Raw genomic sequence first — 15932 nt, forward strand, 5'->3', positions numbered from 1 at the left:
CAGAAAGTGTATTCAGGTTGAGATGTTAACTCACCACATGTAGACGAATCATGAGATGCTTGTCAACATGATAAATTGCTCCTCAACGGTCAGTTTTACCCTGTACAAAACATTGCTCAGTTCTCATTACTGTACTTTCTGTACTTTTCAGAATACGAAATTTATGCTTAGCATTGCATCTCAGCTTTTGCATTATCATTTCAGCACAGGCATTATTTGCATTAACGTAGCCTTGAATATAATAAAACCCTTGACATTTATGTAGTTTATTTGACTATCTCAGTTTGAAAGAAAATTTAAATGTTTTTTTAAAAGGCAGAAAAATCCAAACAGTAATCAACAAAAGTACTGTTACAAAATTGACTCTTGCAAGCAGAAGGCTGAGGTTTTTTATATCCTAAATATCAAATACATCCACAGATGCTTGACAAAAAAGGCACTTCTTTAATGCAAAAGCTGAGTATGCCGAAACAAAGATAGAATTCATTCCATCAGCAGATGAAGATGATGATCCAGCATGTTCCCTAGTAGGCCATAAACTCAAAACCAGTGAAATATGTTTCATACTGAATGAGATTAATTTGCATAGTAACTTTAACTTTAAATATAGTCAGATCTGTTTCAGCCACCAATGAAACCCACCAGTTTTGTTTGCTAGACTGTTCAGACTGACATAAGCTGGTGACATGGAAGCTGTATTGAGGTGGTCCATATCCAGCTCATATGGAAGAGGTCAAAAATACTTGAGCCTTTTTCTGGATTTTGTTAGTCTGTCATAAAAATATGTATCGTACCTGCAGCTAATTGATGAATTTCTTATCTGTTGAGGCTCTGGAGCAAAATTGAGGGTACTGTACCTTATACAGAACATCTGTGGCTAACTTTGCTTTGTCCTGTCTTAAACAACAAGTATGAAATACAGAATAGTTCTTTACCAGCCATCATCTCTCTGTTAATGGAGAACACAGTTATTAAGTTATTCCAGGAATCAACTGGAGGGCTTTGTAACACTGGAAACCTGGACAAAGTACCTGGTTGAAGTAATATGTAAGTTTAGCTTCAGAATAGAGGGGTTTGCTGAGTTAGTTCAAGAAGAAGAGGGCATAACTTTTGGGTTTGCACTCCTTTCCAGGACATTTAGTACCAAGAGGTGTTAAAGGGTGTAGTTCCTGGGATGGTACAGTCCTTCTTTGATACCATCCAAGGGACAGACATCAGGTCTTTTGTATGCAGGGATCTTCTTTGCCTGTAAGTGATCATAGAATAGAGCAAAGCAAGTGGTGCCTGCCCTTCTTCAGAGCAGGCTTGTGTAACTGCTAGCACACAGGCATTTATCTGGGCATTTAAAGGGGGTTTCAGTGAAGCTCAGTTACCCCCAAAAGTCCATTCTCATTTTCTTAGTTATGAAGAAGGAAATGTTTTCAATGGTGAGAACCTTCAGAAGCCTTTTTTTCAGAATATAGAAAAACACAAGTGGGTTTGTTTAATTACCCAAAACAAGGCATAGTGAGTGGCAAAACAACAGCTAAGGCAAGAGATCAGTTGTTCTGAGTGTGGTTTGCTGAATATCGTGTCTCCTGACCTTTGATCAGATGAGCATTATTGGAGATTAATTGGATCAACGGTGGCGTATGACATACTTCAAGTATCTGTACAGAAAGGTTTGTGCTTATGTCTGATTATAGCAGATTAGTACCTGTAGATATAAAATGTCAGATCTACTGTGCATATTTAGGCCTTTCCAAACATCTGTTCAGTGAGATCTGAGGTGGTTGTTTTGTGTATGCTGAGGGTTTTTTGAGGTGAGTGAGTCTACATTTTAAAAACAAAATAAAAAAGGCCATTAAGGAAATTAGTAGTTTTCTGTGGATAGGATATTTGAGATTTCACTTGTAAGATTGAACAAACACTTGGTTTGTAATTTGTTCAGAAACAGCTAAAATGCAACTTATGAGTAGGCTCTAGAAGCTGAGATAAAACCCTGGCTTCTTAGGTTAAAGGCTGAGAAATGGAAATTCAGCACATTAGGTGGAAAAAAAGAACTGGTCTGTCCACTGGTGTGATTCAAGAACTAAAATTCTTTTCATGATTTCTAGCATTTAGGATACAGATGGGCTACTATTTTTTCTTTTTGAATGAGAGTTGCATGGACATGGACTTGGTTGCTTTTTTGTTGGTTGGTTTTTTTTTTTTCCTCTCAAGTTGGAATTAGCACATTTGTTGCCATACAGGACCTGAACAGCTAATTTCTTCAGAAGGTCCCAACATGTAACATACAACATGCTTCTGCTTTTCTCCCCTTTCCCCACCCACTACTGGCTCATGTTTTATCTTGTCATGAGGAATAAAAGCCATGACATCATTTCTCTCTTCTGTCTGTAGAGTATGGCACTTCCTTTCATCCTCTCTTTGACGTTCCTTATTTCATTTCCATCTCAAGTCTTCAAACAGACCAGTTGTCACTTGCCAAAGATGATGCCATTCTAAGCTTATCACAAGGCATAGTGAATGAGAAAACCTGAGAATAGGCATTGCCCAGTAAGTGTATCTTAACTTTATAACATAGAGTTTTTCTGATTATCTTGAAATTGTAAACCAGTTAATCTGACTTAATTTATGTTCAACCTAGCTGTGAGCATGAGCTCAGCATCACCTTGCAGGGTCTGAGCCCCAGCTTTGAGCTAAAGTTCACATCACCTAAATGGTATTTGTTAGAAACTACTTAGGAATGGTAAAGCCTTGGAATTCAAATATCATCAAACCATGTGAGTATTAATTGCATTAAACTTGTACACCCATGAAGCATAACAAAATAAAAGTATCCAGTGAACTATACCTAAAGAGGTCTTAATGACCAAAATGCCAATTTTCCAAAAGTCACATGGGATAAGATTCTACATTGTGTTTTCTATTATTGCATGAAGTCATAAATTGGATATTTTGAGGCAGTGTTGTTTCAATATTTTATGACATCACTGTGGAAATTTTTTTTTTTTTTTCTTTGTTTACATTCTGGCAAGTAAGTGATGTAGTCTGTTTTAATAAAGGAATTACATCATACATGCAAGAGGTTTTTTAATTTGAGGAGGTATCCAAAGCAGTTGTCACATACATTACAAGCTGTGTATTTTTTGCTTCAAAACCAGAATACTGTTTTCTGTTGCCATTTTTCATTTTCATTGCCTTCTAAATTCTGGGAAAATTAGTTGTAACAAAGACTTTTTTTGTTGTAACAGAATGTTAGGGGTTAGAATTGACCTTGAAAGATCACCTAGTTCACCCATCCTGCCAGAGCAGGATCACACAGGAACACTTCCAGGTGGGTTTCGAATGTCTCCAGAAAAGGAGACTCCACACCTTCTCTGGGCAGCCTCTTCCTGTTCCATATGCATGCATGTTCACAGCCAGGTTGCATGGGGCTTTGAGCAACCTAATCTAGTGTAAGGAATCTCTGCCCATGGTAGAGGGGCTTTGGAAATAGCTAATCCTTAAAGGTCCTTTCCAACCCAAATAATTTATAATTCCATGTTATTAATAAACATACGCTTACATACTTCTGTAGCTTTATTTCTTTACATGCTAGAGTACTTTTTCTATTTTCACAGATATTCTGTGCATTTGTTACTGTTATCTTGACAAAAATGAAATAGGTTCCATTGTTGTTTTTTTCCTAGGGAGACAAGTTTAGTCAAATACATGCGTGCATTCACACAATTGAATTAATTCTAAGATTGTCTTCTTGAATATCTACGAAGTGTGTTCTTCAATTGTTTCTTTGCTCTAACTTATTAGAATATGACTCATTAGAGTTATAATCAAAGCCACTGTTAAGTCCCATATTTTCAATTTAAAACTAGTATTCATTCTTGTTTTAAAACTTCCTTAAAGCTTGAGATCCTTAAAAGACTGAACAGCTTGCAGGAAACTGGCATGTAGGAATAATTAGGAATTTCCTCAAAAATCCAGGACTAAGCCTTAGATTAGATTTTGCCTGCGTGCACTCCCTCTCAGCTCCATTCCAATCCTTCTTTGACTATTCCTGACAGAAATCCACCTAAGAAATAGTATCTCTGTAGGGCATAACTTTAAGTTCAATAAAGAAATTTTTCCTAATATCCAAACTAAACCTCCCTTGGTGTGACTTAAGGCCATTTTCTCTTGCCCTGTCACCCGTTACTTGGGAGGAGAGACCAACACTCACCTCACTACAACTTCCTTTCAGTCAGTACTGACTCACTGGCAGCACTTTGCTTAATGCAGTCCAGGATGTTCTTTGCTTCCTGATTTTAGACTTCTTTTCTAACAGGATAATTTGGGGCAAACATCCTTCAGGCATGTCGAGGGTTGGAAGGGTAAGGCCAAAAAGCCTCCTCCCTCCCCCCTGTAAAGTAAAGGGAAAGAAAATTTTTAAGGGAAGGGAAAAAAAACTCACAGCTGAATTAGCAAAGCAATGGGAGCTGTATATTTACAAAGCAATATAGGATATGCAGGGAAATTTACAGAATTTACAATATTTACAATATATACAAAAAATATACAACAAAGTAGCACAGAAATGAGAGTTCCCCCCTCTGCTGAGGGGGTTCCCCACCTCCGCTCTCCCCCTCTCTCCCCCTTTCCCCAGAGCGGGTTAGAAAGAGAGAGAAAGAGAAAAAAGTTAGAAGCAGTTATGTGTTAATTGGAAAGCAGTTAATACAGGCCTTGCAGTTTATCAGATTTTTCAAGGTCAAGCCTTGGCCGAAAGCCCAGCACAGAGAGAGCTGCTGCTCGGCGGAGGAGCGGAAGAAAGACAGAAGATAAAAGTGCCGGAATGCCCAGGATACCCTCCTGCACTCCCAGTTCAGAAGGTGCTTCCTCTCACTCTACCAATGAAATTAGTTTAGATCCTTCTTTTCGTTTACCAACTTCCGTCCACCATATTCCCTTTCTTAAAGGCACAGCCTCAACCGGTCACAAGGCAGTTTAATATAATTGATACATGTATACATACATGCTATTGGCACTTACAATCATATCTTAGCAGGTGGTGTTGTCCAGACTATTCATTAGGAGTGGCCATTAAAATCTCCTATAAATTCTTTATTGTTGCTGGTACTGAATATAATTTTTTATTTGGAGATTTGCAGGACCCACTAATTAACCCAGTTCTTCAGCCTGTGTTGGATACTTTTCTGAACCCTAGTCACGAATTCCATACTCATCATTTCTGGGCAAAAGCCCTGTGTCCCATAGAGGGTAAAAGGCTAAGATTTCTGTCTGTTCACTGCTAGTTACAGCTCTCATCCTAAACCTATGAGCAATAACCGAGGCTTTCAATGCCTCTGAACATTGTACTAGTAATAGTAAACTTTTTTGATACTTGACTTTTTTAAGAACGTAATGTTTACATCTGCCTAGATTCATTAGCTATTTTCTATCCGTTGGTCTGTCTGTTGGTTTGCTTTCCTGCTGCACAATTATTCGTGTGGGTGCTTAGTTTTCTAGGTCTCCATTTAACCACTGAGAATTCTATTGCAGCTTTTCTATAAGCTGACACTTTTTGGTGGAGCTTTTGTGCCAGCACTGTACAACTTCTGTCATCTCATATGACTTTTAAGATTTCTTATGGCAGTTACAGTAACTTCTCTCCACTTCTTTACAAAGTAGAAATTACTATGTTGAATGTGTTGATCTTTCAGATTGACTTTCAGGTGATAAAAATTATAGCCATGCATCCCAAAGTTTGTGCACAGATATTGAGTGAAATAGACTATTTATACATTTACCTAGGCTGTCACATTTTCAAATTATGTATTGTATCACAGTAGAAACAATGTTATAATCTGTCAGCTTCGAAAAAGCTGACAGCAATCCTGTTTTGTAAGCACTTTCATATGATTTAGATGAAGTCAGGCAGCAGCCATAGTTTTTGTTAAGTTACTTACAGGTACACATGCCCCACAAAATTGTGCTAGCTCTCTAATTGCTGCTGACAATTAGCGTATTTTGCAAAGTGAGTGTTTAGCAGTCTCACCACTTGTTGTAAGATGTAAGCTTCCAGGACAAGATGTAAGCAGGTGAAGATGCTTATTACATTATACAGCAAAGTTATATAGTCTGTCAGAAGGCACGTGTCACATCTTAATTGGTTGTTTTTTACTGCCATGCGTGTAATTAAGGCATACAATAGGCTAAAATAACAAAACAATATTTTAACGCATCCAACTAAATTCTGCCTAATTTCTCTCCTTCAGTTACAAGATGTTTACATTCTTTTCTGAGTCACAGGCTAAACACAGGCTTCTCTAATTCGAACAAAGGCAAATCTTCCCCATAGCCTTCCACAGCCTTCTCCTACAACCACTAACCTCAAGCACACAAAACTAATTTTGATTTTATTGTGGTGTCAATGGCTAAAAGCAGCACTTTACAGTTTTGTGATCTTACTGAAGAGTGCAAGCTCTTCGGCATCAGATATTCAGTGGCTGGGTGATATATACATCTATGCCAGTAAAATTAAGTTTGGGACTCACAATTGGTCTGTACTATTCCATCTTCCAACTCATATTCAGTTTTTGTGTCAGTGTAATAAGATAAAATCAAGATGATGTAACATTCCTGTTCTTCTCAGAATCAAAGTATGGGTTTACTAATACTTTAGAGGTTCACATTAGAAAGTGAAACTAGTGGCTACGTCTGCTAGTAAGTTAAAGAGTGTAAAGGCACAGGCCCAAGCAATCTAACTCAGTTGCCTATCTGGTTTTGTTGTTAGCAAGTTCCTTGGTATTACTCTCACCTAGAACTTTCCCAGATAATTCATGGGTGTGGATTAGGAGTTACACCAGTATAGAAATAAGTAGGTAGTTTGAATGTGGCTTTCCTCTTTTGATGGTGAATATTTACTAGTGTGTATGTGGCCAGTCTACACAAGTTGACCTCAAAGAAAGGCTCTGGCACTGATTCATAGAAACGTAGCCAGTGTATCTGCTCTATAACAGCCTCCTAGAGAATACATTCATTCTGCTGTAAATGTACTGAAATCAAAGATAGTTTTATCACACTCATCACTCTGGGGCTGGTGCTGCAGCACACCCAAGAGGCTGTAAATTTACTATAGTTTATACCTCATCAAGCCCTTAAGCCATAGCAGTAGTCCTTACCAAAAAGTTCAGATAATTATGGTATGTAAAGATAAATAAAAATGAAAGAATATCGTGGTAAGAGCAGTTTGTTACCCAGCATACACCATACCCCTGTATGCTAGAGCACTGAATGTATATGCTGGCTGATGCACTAATTCATCTTCAGCCACAATGTCTATAGTTCGGTGTCGACCACTGTGTTTGTAGAAGTGTGCTGAATGTATTCAGATAGCATTAATTAAAGATTTTCTACAAAATAATTTGTTTTTATTCCAGTATGCATGCTCATAAATCTTAATGATTTCAGTGTCAGATGCTGTATCTAGTAGCACTGTAGCACCATCTTGTGTGAGCTGCAAATGTGGTTTCAGTAGATTTATTCAGCAATCAGCATGTTGACTGCAATTTTGCTTAAAACCTTTCTAAATAAAACTGAAATCAGGAAACAACACCACAAAATAACTTGCCCTTATGTGTGTTAGATTCCATAACACTGCATTCAAGATACTTGTTTGTTAGGAAGATCCATGGAAATACAAGGCATGGGGTGCTGCAATCTGCAGGCAATAAATCTGTATTTTATCTAGTTTAAGCTGAAAAAAATATATACAGAATTAAAGCACAGAAATTAGAATATTTGTGAGCAATTGAATGTAGCTATATTATGGGAAAGACCTGCTTGGAAATGTTAAGTAGGAATTGTTATGCAATAACTGGCAGGAATAAAGCTGGAAAATGCTTTTAAATTATAGCAGGTAGCAAATGGGGCAAGTGCAAGTGTTCATTATCACAGAATCAAAGAATCTTATGGGTTGGAAGGGACCTTGAAAGATCATCTAGACCAACTTCCCTGCCAGAGCAGGATCACCTGAATAGGTCACACAGGAGCGTATCCAGGTGGGTTTTGAATAACTCCAGTGAAGTGACTCCACAACATAGTTTCATAGTTTCATTCAGGGTTGGAAGGGACCACAAGGATCATCTAGTTCCAACCCCCCTGCCATGGGCAGGGACACCCCACACTAGATCAGGCTGGACAGAGCCTCATCCAGCCTGCTCTTAAACACCCCCAGGGACGGGGCCTCGACTACCTCCCTGGACAACACATTCCAGGGTTTCACCACTCTCATGGTGAAGAACCTCCTCCTCACATCTAGCCTGAATCTCCCCACCTCTAGCTTCATTCCATTCCCCCTAGTCCTATCACTACCTGAGATCCTGAGAAGTCCTTCCCCAGCCTTCCTGTAGGCCCCTTTCAGATACTGGAAGGCCACAATTAGGTCACCTCGGAGCCTTCTCTTCTGCAGACTGAACAGCCCCAACTCCTTCAGTCTGTCCTCATAGGAGAGGTGCTCCAGCCCTCTGATCATCCTTGTGGCCCTTCTCTGGACACGTTCCAGCACCTCCACATCCCTCTTGTAATAGGGGCTCCAGAACTGGACACAGTACTCCAGGTGGGGTCTCACCAGGGCTGAGTAGAGGGGGAGGATCACCTCCCTCGACCTGCTAGCCACACTTCTCCTGATGCAGCCCAGGATCTGATTGGCTTTGCGGGCTGCAAGTGCACATTGAGAGCTCATGTTGAGCTTTTTGTCCACCAGCACCCCCAAGTTTCTCTCTTCAGGGCTACTTTCCAGCCAGTCACTGCCCAGCCTGTATTTGTGCCTGGGATTGCCTCGACCCAGATGCAGGACCCTGCACCTGCTCTTATTGAACTTCATGAGGTTGGCTTGTGCCCACCTCTCCAGCCTGTCAAGGTCCCTCTGGATGGCCTCCCTTCCCTCCAGCGTGTCTGCTGCACCACACAGCTTGGTGTCATCAGCAAACTTGCTGAGGGCGCACTCAATGCCACTGTCCATGTCCCCCACAAAGATGTTGAATAAGACAGGTCCCAGGACTGATCCCTGAGGGACTCCGCTTGTCACTGGCCTCCACTGGGACATGGAGCCATTGACAGCCACTCTTTGGGTGGGGCCATCAAGCCAGTTCCTTATCCATCTAGTGGTCCACCCATCAAACCCACGTGTCACCAACCTCTCTGGCAGCCTTGTTCCAGTGTTTTGTCACCCTCACAGTGAAAAAGCTTTTTCCTTATGTTTACATGGAACCTCCTACGCTCCAGCTTGCACCCACTGCCCCTTGTCCTATCACTGGACATCACTGAGAAAAGCCTGGCTCAATCCTCCTGACACCCTCCTCAGATTTATAAACATTAATGAGGTCAGCCCTCAGTCTCCTCTTCTCTAAGCAACTCTGCCCTGCAACTCCTCTTGGAAAAAATGAAGCGCCTGCACGCTCGCGATGACGGCATTTTTGCACCCCCGCCCCGCCGCGAGCCCCGGCCGCCCCTATGGTGGCCCCCACCACCCCGGCAGCGCTCAGCCCGGCAGCCCTCAGCCCAGCGGCGCCCACCTCAACGGCGCCCCACACTCCGGCAGCTCTCCTGGCGACGCCTCCCGCGACCCCACATGGCCCCCGCGAGTACCGGCGGCTCCGATCAAGCGGAATCGACCGACGCACCACCGATACCAGCACAGACACCGGCAGCGGCCCCGGCAGCAGCCACCCCCACGGCAGCGGCAGGAACGGCCCTAGCGGCCCCTTCCCCCCGGCAGTTTCAGCTGCACTACACCCCCACCCCCCACCCCCGCGTCCTACATTCCAGACATTATCAGCAGAGAATAGCACTCCGACGGAGATTTCAAATGAGTCCCGATGGGGCGATCGGGAGGTGGGAGGGACAGGGAACTGTCCCGCTGCGCTGGTGGAAAGGGATTGTGGGAAGTGTAGTCACAGATGGAGAAGGTTAACAATTACTAATCTCTGAAATGACTAATGTTCTTTAACAGAAGCTAGACAAGCCATAGCTACCTATGGGCTACAGTCAGGATACACAACTGCTGTAATCAATCAGTTGTCTCCAACACATTTCCTAATCCCTTCTGACACACGTATGTCAGCAAATGGTGTTTATTATGAGGTCTGAGAGCAATCATGGAGGAGATGGGTGCCTTACAACCTGGCCTCCCAACTCCCAGTCCCCACAAATTGGGACCTGATTATTATTCATTTGAAGGATCGTTTTCTTTACAATTTGCTTGCACCCGGAGGATTCAACAAAGTCTGCTGAGTCATCGATTAAGGCAGACTCCACCCACCGATATCAATGGGTAGCCTGAAGGCATGCTTGAATCCTCAAGGCACTCTCTTCCCACTTAAATAGACCGATTGTGACTTTCACATCTATAAGTCTATGGATGATATTCTGATTGCAACAAAAAAGTTACACTCCAAGACAGTGCTGTCTGAGTTTCAGGCCCTGTCAGCAAGCAGACTTTGAAAGTCACACCGCCTTAGACCTTGCAACTCCTCAATTAACTGACAATTCACTTGCAAATGCCTGGGAAGCCACGCCCCGGCAGCCAGCAGACTCTACGAGGTGTCACCATTAACCATCTCATTGGGGCGAGATCTTTGCCAGATCTTATCAGCAAATGCAGCTTCCTGAGAAGGCTTTGCAATTAAGTCAGGATTTAGTGATCAAAGGGTGGTCCACAATCCAGGACAATAACTCTGATCCTGTGTTTCTTACTACTCAGCAGGGTTTAACAGGGACACTTGGTTCCTTTGTCAATACCATCCCTTACATACGGCATTCAATACTAATTCAGACCTGACTCACGATATGAAGGTAGAAATGCTGGATATTTGGGCATTTGACAATGCTAATGAAGGAACTAAACAGGTTCTCAGCATTTTATCAACAGGTGCCACTGCCTCATGACTGCAGGACTACAACGAATGAAGGCATCGACAAGCAGCAATGTATCTAGCTACGGCCATAGAAGCAGTCTTGAAATCATCGTGCCTCTGAGAAACCTAGGTACCTTATATCAAAGTGTCTGACTGTTGGACAGACTTGAAAGTGTCACAGATCTAATCATTTTACTCGAGATCGTCGCAAAAGCTGCTCCCGCAGTGCAAGTACACCCCGCGACGACACCAAACCAGCGTGCTTCCCCCCGCCCCCCCCCAGCCCCCTCTGGCAGCGCATAGCGGACCTGACAACAGCCGCATATCACCTTTGAATCCACAAAGCGTTGTCGAGTTTAACTGGCATGGTCCTTTGGGTCACAGACCCTGTGCTCTGTTAATTGGCAGACTGTCTACCTCTAGACAGGGCATTCTTATAATTCCTGGTTCAATACATTCTGATTATGACTGAGCTATGAAAATTATGCTCTATACCATTGCCTCTCCTGTTAGCACTCTTGTTGGGACAGAAATTGCTCAGCTAATACCATCTGAGTCCCGAGTGCCTAAAACTTCCAACAGGATCCAAGGGCAAGAAGGCTCGGGTTCCACCGATATGCCTAATACCTTATTAGCCCTAGAAATCCAAGAGGGAAAACTGGAACAGACTGTATCTGTCAGACACCCTTGTGAACAAATTATACAATTTTCAATGATTATGGATACTGGAGGTGATGTCATCATTATACCTAGTCATAAATGGAATGGTCACTAGCCATTGCTCATGGCAAATGTTGAAGTTATGTTTTTAAAAGGTATCCAAACAACCTGGGTTAGCAAAGAGCCAGTGCAATTAGCTTTTAACTACGGCAAATCAATCACTGTAAGACCGTACGTGTTAACCCTTCCAGTTGCTCTATTGGGCTGATATGCCTTCAGTCAGCTAGGAGCAAAACTTGTTACCGTTCCTTCTTTGTAGTGGCTACTAGTCAGCAACCAACCCTCAAATTAAAATGGAAAAGACATAATCCACTATGGGTGGAACAATGGTCGTACAGACACGATAGGCTGCAAGTTGTTAACACCCCAATACAGAAACAATAGCAACTAGGTCACACCAGGCAAAAAGTGGGAAGGGAAGTAAATTAAATCAATTTTGTTGTATGATCAAATGGTGATTGGAGGCATGATTGTGGTGCATAAGATGCACTCCTATGCTTGAAAATCTCACACGTGTTTCTTTTTTTATACCTTTTTATGCTTTTAGTTGTGTCTAGTTTCCTTTTTTTATTAGCCAACTGGAGATACTATTTGAGATTAAAAGTTCAATAGTGGTAAACACTGAGATACTGGCTAAAAAAAGTGTCAGCAGGAATGGAGGCTGGATAATGGTATCCAAGACTTTAGATTATTTAAAAACTGGTTCAGAAGACTTATGGCATGAATCCAACCCCAAATAAGGACTGAAAGAGTTATGTAAGAGGCTAATAGAAAGCGAATAAAATACCACTCTGCAAGCCAAGTCACTTCCAGTGTATCAAACCATAATCAGTTCTTTCCACTAGCACATTTCATGTGTTTTGTTTAACATCCAAAATACACCAAAATCCTAGACACTGGAAACTCAGGAATGAGAGGGGAAGTGCTGTGGGTATTTCACTTTTTAACATCTTGTATCCTGAGTATTGATTTAAAATACAAATCAAATCCTTGCTTTGAGTTTTGCAGTTTCTTTGAAGAAGACACTGACACAGAGAACATGTCCCAAAATTAAAACCTGGAAGTGGTTGTATTCTGTTCAGCAATCTTTCAGGAAGCACTAACATTTTCTTCAACACACCACTTTTGTTCCCACTATCTCTGACCATAGGAGGCATATAGAAAAATAGCTGGCCTCTATTTTGTATAGGGTACTACTTTATTAGATAAACTGTAGTGATAGGCTAGAATCCAAATTTCACTTACCCAATAATGTAGGGGAAATTGAGAGTGGTTTTCAACAGGGGTTTATATGGTTAGATACATTATTTTGGTGTCTTTATCACTGCTTTTTACAGTGATTTGAGCATGTTCTATTTAAGAACTTACCGTGTTTGCAATATAGTAATTTCCTTTTCATTTAATTTCTTTCAATTTAGGTAACTCTTGGAGTAATCCAGTGGAAGTGACAGCACTTTATTCATTTGAAGGTCAACAGCCAGGTGACTTGACTTTCAAAGCCGGAGACAAAATGACAGTCAAAACAAAAACGGATTCCCAGTTTGATTGGTGGGAGGGAAGAATTGGAGGACAAACTGGTATCTTTCCAGCCAATTATGTTGCCATAAGTAACAGCTAAGTTTCTATGGCAGAAAAAAATCGAAGCGGTAATAAATTTACACTAAAAAATATATTTTATCTTTTCAGGTTATATGAAAATAAGATTCTTGTTCAAGGCTATCTTATCACAACATTGAAAAGCATTAAATAATCTTAACTTTCCCTTAAAAGTATTTCTTGAATACAGAGTATGTGAGTTTATGATGTTTTATATTTGAGCAAGTTGCTGTATAAAAGAATACTCCACTTTCTGTCTAATTTTGACGAGAACGGAGACAGGGACGACAGCACTCAATATGAGTGATAATAATCATCCAACTTTATTAGAATAAACCTTTATTAGAATAAACCAAACCAGGTTGGAAGAGACCTTCAAGATCACCGTGTCCAACCCATCAACCGATCCAACCCACCCAAACAGCTAACCCATGGCACCAAGCACCCCATCAAGTCTCCTTCTGAACACCTTCAATGACGGCGACTCCACCACCTCCCCGGGCAGCCCATTCCATAGCGCAATCACTCTTTCTGTATAGAACTTCTTCCTAACATCCAACCTGAACCTCCCCTGGCGCAGCCTGAGACTGTGTCCTCTTGTTCTGGTACTGGGTGCCTGGGAGAAGAGACCATCATCAGCCTGTCTACAACCTCCCTTCAGGTAGTTGTAGAGAGTGATAAGGTCACCCCTGAGTCTCCTCTTCTCCACACTTCATTGTTCCACACTTCATTGTTTATAGTCTTATCTTATGCATAGTTAATTCTATTCTAATTTAACACATACTATTGGTTTCTCTCTAAAAGGTTACATCATTGTTTTCACAACTCTGTGGAATTTCTTCTGCTCAGTCTAATTGCTCTTTTTCCCAGATCTCGCCTCCTCCTTATCTTGCTTGCCTCCCTTCTCAGGGGCAGCTGGACTTCAGCATGCCAAGCAATCAGCACTTTCCCACATCTCCTACTCCACCACTATATTATCAACAGAGAATTCTTCAAGGCCTGAATTGCACAGGTGTTCCTCGGACCCAAGTCCCCTCTTGCTCAAAACAATCCCCAACAATTCCCCTGTTTTTCTTTTGTGCAAGTAAGGCCTTGGAGGTTATCCTTTGAACACTTTGCATAATACAATTATAAACAAGTTTAACAATAATCAAAATTAGTACAATAATACCTAAAAACCTTAAAGCCTCTTTTATCAATTGTATAACCCACTGTGACACATTCCCAAGCATTGATCTTAAGCAATCATCTAAGGGACTTTTTACAATTGTAACAGCACGCGTATGATTCTTTAGCCACCTAATCTCAGCATGCATCGGCACTCCATGATCTGACAAGTTAAAACAACACATTCCTTCAAAATCTTCACATCCATGCCCTTGAGCCAACAACAAAAAATCAATTGCAGCACGATTTTGCAGTAATGCGTGCTTCAATGATTTTTGATCTAACAATAACTCTTCTAACACCTGAGTGGTAACATTTGCGTGTTTTACTGACCAACATGCTAATTTTTCTACTGCACTCAAGGCTTTTCCTGCAGCGGCACCTGGCACAATTATACTTACAAAGGCTCTCATTGCATACCCCCATAATTCCACTTGGTCATTACAATTTGATGGTAATTGCTCAATCGTGTGTTTTTTCCGTTGTTTTATTTGCTTTAAAAGTTTTAACCACTGAGTCTGAGAAGGTGCTATTATGGATAAAGACCCCAAATAACAAGGACCCCCCACTGGGTTAGCTGGAATTCCCTGCCAGGCACGATCTCCACAAATCAAAAATATACCTGGCAGTAATGCTTTTGCTATATGATTATTCCATAAAAGGGGTATATTTTTGTTCTTAATTGTTGAAGTCCCTGCACTGAGATCTTGAGCTCCATATGCACCCCACAGTTTTGGCACGATGGGACCTTTTATGGTTGCTTTGTCATTCCATCCACAGTAGTCACCATACACGATATATGGTTTTTTAGGACAAACGTCAGTCCATCCCTGAGAGCTGCTTTGTATCTCAACTGGCATTTTCCCCCAACCTTCTAACACTCGCTCAAAACCTTGCTGTCCTTTAAACATACCTCCAAACACAATACATGTTCGAGTCCAGTTTCTCGATGCATTGCCAACCTGCTGAGAGCCCAATAATCGCAGTTCTTCAGGATCATACGGTAACTGCTGAGTCAGTGCTTAGTAATGAGTTCACATTGCAAGATTTATTTTGGTTCGAACCTTCTTAGTTGTGTGCCTTAAAATTTCAAAGGAGCCCCATGTAATATAGTTAAGATTTGTAGTAAATAGGTATTAATTAAAAAAAAATTATTCCTTATCTAAGGTAATGTCTTTATATTTCCTTCTTAGACATTGTGGTGGTTTGGCTCTGGCCTGGAGGCCAGATACCCACCAAGCCGCTCTATCACTCCCCCTCTTAAGTGAACAGGGGAAGAAGGGAAAGAAAATATAACAGAAGCCGGGGAATAAGATAGGAGCAATTTAATAACACTAATAAGCAAACAGCAAATAGACCGCGCGGAAGCAAAAGAAAGCAGAGAGAGAGATGTTAGTCTCTACTTCCCATCAGCAGGACGGTGGTCGGTCTCGGGAAGCAGGGCTCTCTAAGCTTGGTGGTTCCTTGGGAGGATAAACACCATGGACGAATCCCCCACACTTCCTTCTTTCACGTCCTTCTTATACCTGAGCTGATGTCATATGGTATGGAATACCTCTTTGGCCAGTCTGAGTC

This window comes from Melanerpes formicivorus, unplaced genomic scaffold (assembly GCF_026170545.1).
Source record: "Melanerpes formicivorus ecotype bairdi unplaced genomic scaffold, bMelFor1.0.p_v2 SCAF_57, whole genome shotgun sequence".
Classification (NCBI taxonomy): Eukaryota; Metazoa; Chordata; class Aves; order Piciformes; family Picidae; genus Melanerpes; species Melanerpes formicivorus.